The sequence below is a fragment of the Canis lupus genome, chromosome 34 (assembly GCF_011100685.1).
Source record: "Canis lupus familiaris isolate Mischka breed German Shepherd chromosome 34, alternate assembly UU_Cfam_GSD_1.0, whole genome shotgun sequence".
NCBI lineage: Eukaryota > Metazoa > Chordata > Mammalia > Carnivora > Canidae > Canis > Canis lupus.
The window spans coordinates 19,316,006-19,327,728 of record NC_049255.1 but is presented as its reverse complement, the minus strand read 5'-3'; positions in this window follow the sequence as shown (position 1 = coordinate 19,327,728).

The window sequence follows — 11,723 nt, the reverse complement described above, 5'->3', positions numbered from 1 at the left end:
AATAGTTGAAATGGAGTTTATTTTTATTTTTTTAAAAGGACACTTGTTTGTTTTTTTAAGATTTTACTTATTTATTCATAGAGACAGAGAGAGAGAGGCAGAGACACAGGCAGAAGGAGAAGCAGGCATCATACAGAGAGCCTGACGTGGGACTCGATCCCGGGTCTCCAGGATCACTCCCTGGGCTGCAGGCGGCGCTAAACCGCTGCGCCACCAGGGCTGCCCCATACAATGGTTGAAATGGAGTTTATTTTTACTTTGAGTAACTCCTGAGATTTTCTTTGTTTAATTTTGACGAAGAGGAGAATGGTGAAGGAAACCCAGTGTCATTAGGGATACTTGGTGAGCACCTGAGTGAACCTGGGGATGTTCTGGAGGTACTTGTCTTTAAAAGAGAGGGCAGAGTCAAGGTCTCGTAGGAGCTTTTCCAGAAAAGGACAAATTAGAACTGCTAAGGATATTCCCTCCATGTGCACTTCCATCTATACACTAGTGCAAAATGTATTCTCTCCCCTAAATATTTTTTATTTGACTTGTTACCATCCCCTGCCTTTTGTCATTTTCTCTGTTTTGAGTGAGGGACTTTGAGAAATTTGAGTAAAAGTAAGGGAGGGAGACAAGATGAACCATAGACAAAGAATGGGAGGCCACCCACTGAGCCACAGTGAGCTCTGGACCTCATCTCTCTACCATGAGGCGAACTTGCATTATCTCTAAAATGAGGGAGTTGAACCAAATGCTCACTCAAGTCCCACTGAATATAAACATCTTAATTCCTTGGAGGTCAGGAGGAGGATGCAGAAAGGCCAGCTGATGACCAAAGACTGATACTTTCAGCAGCACAGTTTCTGGAAATGACCTCAGATCTAGCCCCTCCTTTTCTGCAGAAGAAACTGAGGCTGGGGTAGCAGTGCTTTAGGGCCAGCCTCTGCTCTCCTATCAACAGCCGCCATGTTCCAGTCCCTGGTGAGTCGGACATGGTCTGTTCAAAACAACCAGAAACACAGTCCTGGCAGCAGGATAGGAAAGTAAGCGTCAGGATGGCTTACCCCAGTCTCAGAAAAGTAGAAGATGGTTTTTGACAGATAAAACAGAATCATTGTTTGGGGATGTTATAGGCCTCTCAGTTCATGCCCTGATCTAGAAAGGGATTGCCACCATTCTCCCCAGCTGTAGACACATCAGTCAACTTGCACTTAACAAGAGTTTTCCTAGCAATTGATATTAGAGGTCAAAAACACTTTGTGTCCTTATCTGTCCATCAATCCCTGTTTTGGTAGAACATTCTGCTGTTCCAGCACAAGCCAGCATCCCACCTGTCAAGCACACCAGAATAGCACCTGGGCTGTTATTTAGAATTATCTCCCTCTAGCTTTTATTGTTTTGTCTCTCTGAAATGGAGGATCTCTAGAAGATAAGACAAGGGCATATTTATACATTTGAGCCCTGTTTTCATCTCTAGCATTCCTCTGAGACAACTCTTTGAATATTTCCCAAATATAGAACCCACTTCCTCAAAATGCAGCATCAGGGCTCCTATTTCAGGCCTCTGGGGTAGGGCTGCCAGATTGAATATGGGACAGTGTTAGTAAATCACAAGAACTGGCATATAACTAACTATAGACACAGTATAAGTACATCCCAGGTATTGCATCGGACAGAGTTACACTAAAAAAAGTATTTGTCGTTTGTCTGAAATTCAAAATTTAACTGTGCATCCTGTATTTTATTTGCTAAACCAGTCCACCCTATACCTGAAGGGCAAGTCAAATTACACATGAATGACGTGGGACTAAAACACAGGGACTGGCATAGGCTCTGGAAACAAGACACATGTCCCACAGCAGAGCATTTAAATACAATTTTTCAGAAAGCACTGTGAACCAACAAAATGTGTCTGCAGCCAGATTTAGCCTATGGACCACCAGTCCCTGTTCTGGGCCTGTTGGAGAGCTCTGAGTATCAGAAAATACTGCTTACATTGAGTCAAGAGTAATTCTGAACCTGAAAGCCTAGTTCTGTTTTCCTTCTAGTTCTCGTTCCCAAGATAGCCCGTTAGGTATTTGAAGATTCCCTCCTGTTGGTCTCCACACCCTCATCTCTAGGCTGAACAATTCCTGTTCCTTTCATCGCTTCTTTCTTGGTGTCGTTGGCACCCAAACTCCTCATTCTGTGCTTCTCCTCTGTGCTGGTTGCAGATGGTCTTTTCCCCTCTGCTCAGCCATAGCCTGACCAGACTACATCTGGAGGATCGTGTCCAGTTCTTTCACCTTCCTTTCTCAGATATGCCCTGTTCTTGACTATGCTCAGCTTTCCTGGTGCCCTCCCACCAGCCCCGATGTGGGCCTGGGCACCCTTTTCTAAGAACTCACATTTCGGCTCCAGGGCTTCCTCTTTGGAGAGTGAGAGAGAAATGGAATCCTACCACTTCCATACGTGCACTCTAAGTCACGTTAGTATACACAACCTCAACTTCCTTATCTGTAGCACAAAGATGACATCTACTTTGTGGGTGTTAAAATGATGTCATGCATTAAAAACACATAGCATGTATGGCCAATGCTCATGTATGCCACAGTTGTGGTCTATAAAGACTTGACCACTAGGGGTACCTGGGTGGCTTAGTGGTTGAGCGTCTGTCTGCCTTTGACTCAGGTTGTGATCCCAGGGTCCTGGGATTGAGTCCCGTATGGGATCCCCGCAGGGAGCCTGCTTCCCCCTCTGCCTATTTCTCTGTGTCCCTCATGAATAAATAAATAAAATCTTAAAAAAAAAAAAAAAAGATTTGACCACTAGATAGCAGCCAACAGTTCCCGAAGGAAATACAGAGTTAGGTGCCTGTGAATTTCTGGTCACAGAGATTTTGTCAACTGATCAATACTTAACTATTTTTTTATGTGTGTTTCACACCTTATTTAATGTATATTGTTGATTTGTTAACATTGAATTCACTGACAGCCCATGCCTGAATGAGATGAACAGGTTCTCTCTGCAGGGCACATCGCAGCTTTCTTAGGAAAGCTTGCTTAGGAACACCAGACAGCACTCCAGCACTACATCTGGGGGTTGTTTTCTCTAGCAAAATCACCAACCAAAAGGGAAACAAGGCATAAAACACAGCACTAAATAGCAACAAAACAAAACAAAATACTTGTTTATAGTATGAGAGCTGCAACCAGAAGGCAAAGCCTTCATTTGACCTCAGCTGGGAACACGAGCACTGGGGGACTCAAATTTTTTTGCTGCTCCACTCATGCCCTTGAATGCCCTCAAAAGCACCAGAAGGAGAGATTGTGGAATTACCAGTAAATTTTAGCCAGTGGGCAAATTCACAAATACAGAACGTGTACTTTACCACTATGGCTGGTGCGTTAGTACCATTTTCCTGGTTATTTAAGTACCTCTGTTACCAAACTGTTGGTTTTTTGCTTTATTTTTTCCTTGCTTAGCTTTTTTTATATCTCTTTCTATCCTCCAGTTGTTTTCAGAAAAGCATCTCTGCATTTTTGGCAGATGCTTCACTGCTGGGAAGGCATACATCAGAGTCATCCAGCCCATCCCATTGCCTTGAAGAAAGAGCTACATTCCTATAGGAGCTGGCCTCCCCTTCGCTCTCTCATTTGCCTCATTCCTGGTTCTACTTCCCACCAGTTTCCAAGGGCAGCAGGGCTGTCCCTAGGGTTCACACAAATCCCCCTCTTTTCTTAACTTTGACCTCATCTCTCTTATTTGGGGGCTTTCATCTGCCAGGAGCTGTGAGTCCCCAAACTCCCCTAACCCCCTGGCTGACCAGCCTGTGGTCCCCACAGGAGAGAAGGCCCTGTGGCAGCAAGATGAACCTCTCTGTCTGCAGACAGACACCACCCACCTCTCCCACTTCCCTCAAGCCTCACACTTCAAAATTGGGAAACTTTAGAACTGGAGGGGCTGGGGGCTTTCATATATACTGCAATAGCTTGATAAGGTGGGAACCAGGGCCCAGACAGGCTAGAGGAGTTGTCCGAGGTCACTGGTTCCAAAGCTCTTGCTCCTTCCATAGCCCCACACAGCTTCTGCTTCTCAGTCTTCATGAGACAGAACCACCATATGACATTGACATATGAGAAGGCTCAGCCTAGGGGCACCTGGGTGCCTCAGTGGTTGAGTGTCTGAGTTTGGCTCAGGTCGTGATCCCAGGGTCCTGGGATCAAGTCTTGAATCAGGGTCCCTGCAGGGAGCCTGCTTCTCCCTCTGCCTGTGTCTCTGCCTCTCTCTGTGTCTCTCATGAATAAATAAATAAAATCTTAAAAAAAAGAGAGAGAAGGCCCAGCCAAAGAGAGTCATGCCATGCCCCTCAAAGCATGGGTGATTTTCTCTTGAATAGCTCTACTCTGAGATATAATCCACATGCTGCACCTGTTCAAAGTGTAGGACTCACCAGACTTTAGTATATTCACAGATCTGTGCCAGCATCACCACAGTCAATTAGAGAACATTTTCATTACCTTAAAAAGAAACCCTATGCCCTTTAGGAATTACCATCTTATCTCCGCCTTCCCCCCACCCCACCCCCAGTCCTGAGCAATCACAAATCTACTTTCTGCATCTGTGGACTTACTTCTACTAATTCACGTATTGTATATATTCATATATAATTACTTATATATCAGTATTTACATATATATACTTATTCTAGACATTTCATATAGCTGAAATCATATATTATGTGGTCTTTTGTGGCTGGCTTCTTTTATTTAGCAAAATGTTTTCAAGGATCATCCATGGTGTAGCATATATCATGCTTCATTTCTTTTTGTGGCCAAATCCTACTCCATGGTATGGATGCTTCACATTTGGCTTGCCCATTCGTCAGTCAATGGACATTTGAGTTGTTTCTACCTTTTGACTACGGCTATAAACATTTGCACAAGTTTGCATGTAGACCTAATGCTCCTTTTTTTCTTGAGTATACAGCTAGGAGTACAGCTGCTGGGGGCATGGGCTCTTTCTTCTTAAATGCTGGCAGCCTGTGGGGCCTTGAAGCCACACAGACCTAGTTTTGATTTGGATTCTCCTGTTTTCTAGTTGTAGTATTTCAGCCAAACACACCTCTCCTAGGTTGAGCCTTCTCCTACATCAAATAGAGATGTAATTGTACCTCCCTTCCCAGTAGTTTTGTTGGCGTTGGATGAAATATTAAGGAAGAATTCTCGGCCCAGCAAACAACCCAAAGGAGCAGGTGCTCAGTAAAGGCAGCTATTTTAAAGTTTCCCAAAGGTGGGATCCCTGTAGAAGTGGCTGGAGAAGACTTGGTTGGTAAAAAGCTTGGGAATCAGTGGGACAGTGGTGTCTCCAGCCTCTCCCTGCTTAAATGATCTATGACTTAGGTGCCCCTGGCTAACAGTGAGGCCTGTTTGGCCAGCGGGTGGAGGGGAGGAGGGGAGAGGGCGGAGGGCAGCAGTGGTGGGAGCTACAGGCAGGCAGAGAGCTCCACGCAGCTGGGCGGAGTAGCTACTTGCACAGGAAGGGGAACTTAGTCTCCCTGTCTCATTTCTGCCAGGGCTTGGGCCTTCCCCTTGATCTTCTCTTATCTCTGCTAAGCGATCTTATTTCCTTTCTCTTCGGTGAAATGGTTTCTCATTTCCCCCCACCCCGCACCAGTGCGGCCCTTTGTGAGTCAGCAACCATCGGGGCTCAGCACCCTGGTTGAGTGGTTCTGGAATTGATTAGCTCTGGGGGAAATCCTGCCAGCACTCTGCCTCCCTGGAGCATAGCCGGCAGAGATTTGTTCCCATTGTCCGCGCCCCACCTCCCTGAACAGGCCTCATTAGCCTGTTCACTGACCCGCGGGGCCAGACAATGGTGGGCCTGGCTGTAGTGCTGACCCCCACGTTTCTCAGGCCGCACTGCTGGTGGCCCCGAGCTCACGGCACACTGGGTGACTCTGATGCGGGAACCCCAGGATGTGGACAGAAGGAGGAATCTCTAGACTGTTCCTATAAGCAAGAGGAGGGGGAAGGGGGCAGCCTGCGGGTTGCTTATAAACCAGAAATAAAAATATCCCAACTGCAAACAAGCTTTTGGGGCCTCCTCTAAAGGCCAGGGGGTCCTTGCCATTGGGCGGGATCACATTTTCATGCCAGGCTGCCTGTGGCTTACAGCCACTCAGCAGCAGCTCCCACTGGCACATCTTGTTTCAGAGTTTTTAAAGCCCTTTCCCATGTTGATCTGACCCTCACCATAGAGGTACCAGAAAAGGAAGTTATTGGGGACACCTGGGTGGCTCAGTGGTGGAGCATCTGCCTTTGGCTCAGGAAGTGATCCCAGGGTCCTAGGATCGAGTCCCGCATTGGGCTCCCTGCATGGAGCCTGCTTCTCCCTCTGCCTGTGTCTCTGCCTCTCTCTCTCTCTCTCTCTCTGTGTCTCTCATGATAAATAAATAAAGTCTTTTTGAAAAAATAAAATTTCAACAAAACTGAACATTCACAGGAGGTTTACTATTCAAGAGTTGTATGTGTATGCCTGGCTGGCTCAGTGGGAAGAGCATGTGCCTCTTGATCTTGGGGTAATGAGTTTGAGCACCATGTTGGGTGTAGAGATTACTAAAAATAAATAAGTACATAAACTTGAAGAGTTGTGTGGTAATCGAGAAAAAATCTATTGGGTGTCAGAAGTTGAGGCATACCCAGACTCATCAAAGAAGATGTTCTCAGTCTGTGACACTCTCACACTGTTCCTAGGCCCTGGAAAGATGACCCTTTTTCTGCCTTGGGCCTCCACTTAGGAGGATCCTACATCTCAGAGACTCTAAAATACACAAGTGTTTTCTATCTAAATCTCTGTCCATCTGTCACTCTGGTAAATAACTGAGTGAAGGGTAAATACAGGAGAGGGTCACTTGAGTTGCAACGGACCATAGACCACGGAGGAGGGAGAAAATCGCAGCCTCTGTCCTGGGAAACCAGAGAAAGATGGTCTGAATGACATACGTATTTGGGGGGTTAGCTTTATTAAGGTATAATTTATTAACTATAAAATTCACCCTTTTTAAAGTGTTTGGTTTGGTGAGTTTTGACAAACTGCCAACACGATCGGCACATAGAACATTTTTATACCTCAAATTCCCTTCTGTCCCTTTGCAGTTAATCCCCTCCCATGTCCCACTCTGGCAAACGCTGGTCTACCTTCCCTCCCTGTAGCTTGCCTTTTCCAGAATGTCATACAGGTGGCATCATGCTGTATGCAGCCTTCTGCGGGTCTGGCTTCTCTCACTTAACATATTGCTTTTGAGTGCCTTAGGAGTTGCTCTTTACCCATTGTTGCGTATATTCGTAGTTTATTCTCATTACTGGGTAGTATTCAATTGTCTGGATGTAGCACATTTTGTTTTACCGTTTACCAGCGGAAAGAGACTGGGTTGTTTCCAGAAGGCCTGCTTTGTTTATAATTGCTTCAAATTATGCAAGGTGGGATCCAGCCAGAGAAATTTCCACAGGATAACTCTGTTCTTTCCCTTCTGTCTACTCGGGTGATGTAGCACTGGGAGGTGCTTAGAACTGCCTGGAAATCCTGAGTTGGCAAAATGACACACAGGGAGGGGTATATGCCTGCCTAGGCTTCCTGGGGACTTTGATTGTGTCAGTCCCTGTCCCGAGTTCAGAGGGTCTGGTGAGAGCTGTCATGAACCAGCAGATCTGAGTCATGCATCAGGCCTGGCCCAGGGGTGGGCTCAGCATCTTGGGCCTCTGGGATGCAAGGGTGATGCTTGGGAAGAGGCTTCAAGGCTCTGGCTGGGAATGCAGGCCCGCAACAGCTTAATCTATAGTCTCTAGGAGCGCCTGGGTGGCTCAGTGGCTGAGCGTCTGCCTTTGGCTCAGGTCGTGATCCCAGGGTCCTGGGATCAAGTCCTGCATCAGGCTCCCCTTAGGGAGCCTGCTTCTCCCTCTGCCTATGTCTCTACCTCTGTGTATCTCTCATGAATAAATAAAATCTTTTTTAAAAATTATAGTTTCTAAATATTCAGACATCTGGCATATGCGCCTCCTTTTGCACCAGGCCTTCAAAGGTTGTGGAGGGCAGGCTCCTGGTTGTGAGTGGGGAGGGCATATGGGAGCAAAGGACAGTGTTAGCGCCAGTGGCCCTCTAGTGGTTCACGGAATAAATTTTGTATCTGCAAGCACCTGCTTGGCTCCCGGAGGGTAGCTTCTGTGCCCGGAGAATCTTACCTCATTATTCCATCTGGTTCCCTAACTGATGGCAGCTGTCAGGCCAGGAGAAAACAATTGGTGCCTGGCAGTTCTTCACAGTATCCTCCGTCTACAACCTCACACGGCCGCCCCCAAGGCAGCTGTTTGCTTCTCTCGGGCCCCAACCCCCGCCCCCCTCCCGGGGCCCTGGTGTCTACAAGACACCTCCACCTCCGGGGGAGCAGGACCACAGGGCCAGCGTGCACCCAGCCCCAGCCCTGCTCCCAGTACACTTCTTTCTGGCCCAGAAATATATCTGGGCTCCCTGACGTCTTGTCCCGGTTCCTCTTCATTCCTGATTCTTGGATGGGTTGATTTCTTCTCTCTCTCTCTGTAGGATCCTCACATCTGTGTCCCCTGAGCCTGAGAAGCAAGCCACCGTCCTGTCCTCACCCACTCTCTCTTCTCTCGTGTCCACTCAGATTTTGGAACCAGTCTACCCTCCAAGCATTTCTCGAGGTCTTCCTTCTGTTCCACCTCCCTGCCTGTGCCTCTGCCTGAGTCCTCGATGTAGTCCCCCTGGCCCAGGTAGGTCCCTCTGCCTTCTCCTCAACTCATCATTGGGTCAGCTTCCCTGCCTCCAGAGTATTCTCTCCAAAGCACAGTTGTGGTTTGTGTCACTTCCTTGATTTAAACCTTTCTAATGGGACACCTGGGTGGCTCGGTCAGGTAAGTGTCTGACTTTGGCTCAGGTCCTGATCTCAGGGTCCTGGGATCAAGCCCCACATTGGGCTCCCTGCTCCATGCGGAGTCTGCTTCTCCCTCTGCCCCTCCCCCAATTCATGTGGGTGCTCTCTTTCTCTAGCAAATAAATAAAATCTTATATATATATTAAAAAAAAAACCCTTCTCATTAATCATTTGGGTTCTGGGTGTTCTGAACAAAATCCAAACATCTAGAACCATGACACGTGTCCCTGGTGATAGAGTACACTGTGCCAAAATGGCCGCAGCATACAGTTGTGCGGTGTGTGCACGAGGCCATCCAGCCAAGGGGAGGTACTCAAGTGCAGCTGGAGAAAGGGGCACCTTCTTTCTAACTAGGACAAAGTCTTATCTCTTTCTACCCCCTCAGATCCTCACACACACTGTCCACCACCATTAACAACCCCCCCCCACCACCACCAATATACTGCACTCCTGGTGAATTGCTGGTAATTCTTCAAAGGTGCCATGATGTAGCCTGTCTGGAATAACCCTCCCTGCCTTTTTGCCTGTGAGTCTTCTCCTCCTCCTTTTTAACAGATGTCCCACTGGGGGAGTCTTCTGTGGCATCTCCCCTCCCAGTACAGTGACACTGCTCTTCCTTGCTCCTGTAACACTCCGCCCTCTTGCCTCTGTCTCAGTTCTAGCATCCTGGGTCAGAGTTATCTATCCATGTTTGTCTCCCTCTTTAGACTGTGAAATTGCCCCAGGTCAAGGACTGTGTCTGGGTAGGTGTTTATCGTTACATGGGTATTTATCATGTCCCTACTATGTGTGGGGGCCTTCTGTTCTATTGCCAATACTGGTGGGTTAGAAATTATGAGAAAGATTTCTCTTGAAGGCTTAAATTTAAGCATAACTTCCTAAGAATCACCGCGGAGGGGGATGGGGCAACTGGGTGATGGACATTAAGGAGAGCATGTGATGTCATGAGCACTGGCTGTTATATAAGACTGATGAATCATTGACCTCTACCTCCAAAACTGATAATACATTATGTTAGTTAATTGAGCTTAAATAAAAATATAAAGAATCACAGCAGAGATCTTCAAAGTCATCTCAGAAAGACAAAAAGGCTCCCCATCCTCCAAACTTTACCGTACCTTGACAGAAAGCAAAAAGACTTTACGTGAAGAGATCAGTTAACAGATAGGAGTGGAATGGTCAGCCCTGGAATCTAAGAAACGTCAAGTCCTAGGGACAAATGTTGCGCAAGAAGGTGGGTCCGTCCAAATGCTGTCCCCAGAGGAGGAAGCCTTGGAGGGCCTTCAGATGTCACCATCCCGAGGGCAGAAGCAGGAAAGAGGCACACCTGTGGAGCCTGGGGGTCACCAGCCCGCAGCTGCCAGCCACTGAAATTCTTAAAGCCCCTCATTCCGAGCCCAGGCTTTTCAGGTAAACGTCTATCTGATTTTGACTTGGCTTCCAAGGATAACGTGACCACCATTGGTCATAACGGCTCAAGGGGTCTGGATCTGGTGGTCGGTACTCACCGTAAATTACTGACACAGATGGGCCCGTCTACACTGTGTGCACAGATGCTAGCCTCTGGGCTTGCAGGGCTGGAGGCCAGATCTTTCCTTACGGAAGCAAGGAAAGATGCTCTGTGAATATCTGGGGACACAATGTAGCTGCGGAGCTACTTATGAGAACCTTGTTTTGTTTACGCAGGCAGCAGTGTCCTGGTCAAGCGGATAGGCTCTTTGGGCTGGATGGCACAGCTTCACATTCTGGCAAGTTACTTCATCTCTCTGGGCCTCAGTTTCCTCATTTACTCGATGCAACCAGTAAGACTAGCTATGCAGCTAGCATCATTTTCTCCACATCTGAAGCCCATTCCATCCTCAAAGCAATCCTCAGCCAGAAATGCTGGGAAGTTACAGGCCAGGATAGTCAAGCTGAGAGAGGTGCACAAGCACAGGACTGCAAGTGACAGAGCCTGGAGTCAAAGCTGGCCTGCCTGGTGTAGACCCCCATGCTCCCCTGTCCAGTTTCGTGCAGTAGACCGGGGCCCTGGCCTCCACCTCTACTGTTCCTGCTGCTGTCACCACTCTAGCAATGCACCCTACCCAAGGGAGCCTCAGCCCCACGGGCAGCCTGCTGGGCCAGGGGTGCGGCTCATATGGGCTGGCTTATTTCGGTGCATGCAGTATTTCCCCCCTGTAGCAACTCTGGCATAGGCCTGTCCACTTATTGAAAAAAAAAAGGTTGATATTTTAATAAACTTAAATATGATTAAAAAAAATCATTGAAGGTGATGGTAGCAGGAGGAGCAAAGCCCCCAGGGTGCTATTAGCAATTTGGCATTTCCATTTCCCATGGGAATGTTGATGGCACTCTAGAAGCAGTGTCATTATGATTAAGACACTGTAACTGTAGAAACTTGAAGGTGTGAACTTCAGCATAGGAACAAATGCAAATATCTCACCAGAGCCGGTCATCCGCGGTAAAGCCAGGGGTAGAAGCCAGGTCTGTTTGCTCCCAGACTGGTGCTCTCTCTCTCTTACACCACACTGCCTCCATGTGTCCATCTCTGAGCCTCAATTTCCCCCTTACAATGGTGTCTTAACCACTCAGCCTGCCCCAACAAGTTATTTTAGACTGGGTGGCTTTATTTCTCAGTTCTGGAGGCTGCCAAGTCCAAGATCCAGTTTCTGGTGAGAGCCCACCTCTGGCCTGCAGCTGGCCATCTACTTGTTACCTTCCTGCTGCAGAGAACACAGGAGAGGAGGTCTCCAATCCCGGGCAGGAGGGCTCCACCCTCACGATCCAGACACTTTTCAAAGCTCTCCCT